This window comes from Brassica oleracea, chromosome C5 (assembly GCF_000695525.1).
Source record: "Brassica oleracea var. oleracea cultivar TO1000 chromosome C5, BOL, whole genome shotgun sequence".
NCBI lineage: Eukaryota > Viridiplantae > Streptophyta > Magnoliopsida > Brassicales > Brassicaceae > Brassica > Brassica oleracea.
The window spans coordinates 38,580,415-38,583,247 of NC_027752.1; the positions used below are offsets into that span (position 1 = coordinate 38,580,415).

The window sequence follows — 2,833 nt, forward strand, 5'->3', positions numbered from 1 at the left end:
GAGATGAGAGGAAATGAAGTTTTTTGGGTTAGAATGAGAAAAAAGTGGTTGAAAATTGAATTCTAGAGTTTTAGAGCTCAAAAATGGTGGTTCATGGTGGTTGGAAAAATTGATGATGATGACATTTTTGTAAATAAGAAGAAATGGTTAGGGTGTATTTGGTTTTTTGTTAATTTCGAAATTAATAAAAAAATAAATAAAAATGGCAATTTTGTGAATAATTCAAAAACATAAGGATAGTATGAAAATTTTATTGATGAATAGTATGGATAAAAAAAAAGGGTTGGTTTTGTGTTTGACTTGAAAATATGGATTGGTTTTGAAAAACACCCCAAGAGCACATTGTGGTACCAAGGCACTTTTTAGTCATATACCAATTTCTCCTTGGAAAAGCTAAACTAGAGATGAGTATCTAAGTAATTTGACTTTTTGGTTGGTTAGGTTTGTTTTAGTGTTCAAATTTTGAAAAAAATCAGTGACTTGGTCGTGGACCCAAGGAAAACTTAATTTTGCTTTATAATAAGTATTGGGTCCGTAAAAAGTAAAATGTTTTTTTTTGTTACTTTCACCCACTAACAAAGTTTACGGTTACGATAGTTCGATAAACTTCGAAGGTGTTTTCTGACGTCGGGAAAATTGGTGAAAGATTTAATGACGGCTGAGGAGGAAGCTAGCGAGGAAGGAGGAAGCTAGCAGGGAAGGAGAAAGCGGAAGGTCCGTGAGTTTTTTGTTCGCAATTTTGCTCATTTTTTTTGGATTTAGGGTTTTAATCTTGTGTTGGTTTGGATCTTTCTAATCGATTGCATATGTTGCAGAGGAGACCGGAGGAAGCGGTTTGTCTTTCGATGATGGAAAATTAATGGAGTGAGAGGCATCGGAGTTGGAGATGACGGACGACCGGTTGCTTACGAATTCTAGGGTCTTGTCTTGGCTGACTTTTCCGAGTTTTTCAAAAGGATTTGTACTATGTCTGGGAGCTCATCTATTACCATGAAACAGGTGAGTCTCGTGAACTTACTTCTCTATATGTCTTCTTACTGAGTTTGTTTGCATTTTGTTATTGGGCATTTTTGTTAATAGTCGTGAAAGCTTCTAGAAATGTGCCAGTTCACAAACTATAAAGTTAGGTATTTGCATCAGAAATTTTATAGAGTGAGCTTCTGAATTTGTAAAACTTTTCGGGTTTTAACGGATTCTAGATGCTGTAGAAGATCTTCTTGAACTGGTTACGGGCTGAGCCAATATCAAATTATCTAATATCGTTATTGAGTTCTTTGTTACCATTAAGGTTTCTGGAAGGATTATGAGCAGCAGAAACTATGTAGCTAAGGATATCAGTTTAGGCATTAGGCCTTAGGCAGCTATGCTTGAAGGTGTATTCGAGGTTGCACGAGCTGTGAGAGTCACCATGGGTCCAAGGTATATATATTTATCTTGTTTACAGAGTTTTTCTAGTAACAGAAGTTCAATATGAGTATCTATTGGTTTCGGTGGTGGTGTTAGGGAAAAAATGTGTTTATAATATTTTTGGCATCGATTGAAACTTGCTTGAAACTGCTAAACTAATTGCCTTGTAAATCTCGAATGTTTTTTATGATCAGTATCTACAAGAACTTGTAGAGCTTTAGTCCTCAATTCATACTTTCGTTTTCCCTATGTGACTAAATGGCTTTGTGTATGTAAGGTGGAAAACACATGTATCCAAGAGGAAGTCCAGCAACATTTTCATTCATATGAAACAATTAATAGGTGTACACATGGATAGTTTGTAGGTATACACATGGATAGTTTTTATATATTGCAATTTGTAGGTGTACATATGGACAGTTTGTAGGTGTACACAAATGTGGTATGATTATTTTGTTGTAGTGCAATGTGTATGACACCACGATGTTTTACATAAAATTTGCTCTGGAATTTTTTGGATTTGAAACTATTATAGCTTGTAACATTGGGAGATACATCAATACAAGGATACATATTAAACTATTACTGAAGTGAAAAGTTGAATTGTACACATGGATTAAAAAAACTTATCCACAGGGAAAGGGTACACAAAATGCCTCAACCGAAAAATGTATTTATCGTAGCCAAATTGTATCATCATGTACATTGCGACTTGTATAAATGAGGAGTGTACACGACTCGTTATACACGTGTACATTATTTTGATGATCAAGACATAGCCAAGTGTATAATATCTCCGTGTACATTGTAAATTTGTATGATGAGTAATGTACATAGGTTTCGTTATCCACATGTACATTATCCTAATGTACATTGGTGAAAATGAGTGTACATAGGTCTCGTTACCCACATATACATTATCTTAGTGTACATTGATAGAAAATAGAAGTGTACATATGTTTTGTTATCCATGTGTACATTATCCTAATGTTCATTGGAGATTATATAAAATGAAAAACAATTATACATCTACAATTTCAAAATCAAGTTTCATACAATGTACATCTGCCACATAATAGCCACATGAGAATACATTTGTCACATATATGTTTACATCTCCAACATTCACAGAGGAAACTTATCAAAAAAACATTCAGAGGAGCTCATCATCTTTCTTCTTCAAGCTTGAGCAATCTCATCATCTTTCTTCTTCAACTTATCAGCGAATCCACTTGATACATTTGAACTGACTGCAAATAAACCCACTCTCTTGTAAGAGATCAAAAACCTCTCATTTCATTTCAGAAGCAAGCTTCAGTTTTCTCATCTCTGCTACCAATGATTTATCATCCCTGTTGCCATTTTTTCTGTAAATAATTCTTATATATTTATAAATGTTTTGGGAGGCTTAGTTTTGTCTTTTAAT

At 34.1% G+C, this 2,833-nt stretch overlaps 1 long non-coding RNA gene across 2 annotated transcripts; it reads left to right on the top strand.

Annotated features, from left to right (window-relative positions):
• The first annotated feature begins 491 nt into the window (after positions 1 to 491).
• LOC106295644 lies at positions 492 to 1,902 on the top strand. Of its 2 annotated transcripts, XR_001261033.1 has the most exons (4): positions 499 to 714; positions 816 to 999; positions 1,289 to 1,419; positions 1,685 to 1,902. It is a non-coding gene; the product is annotated as an uncharacterized LOC106295644 (long non-coding RNA). The 2 variants fall into 2 exon arrangements; XR_001261032.1 differs by having other exon boundaries at positions 492 to 714; positions 816 to 1,419.
• Positions 1,903 to 2,833: the final 931 nt, after the last annotated feature.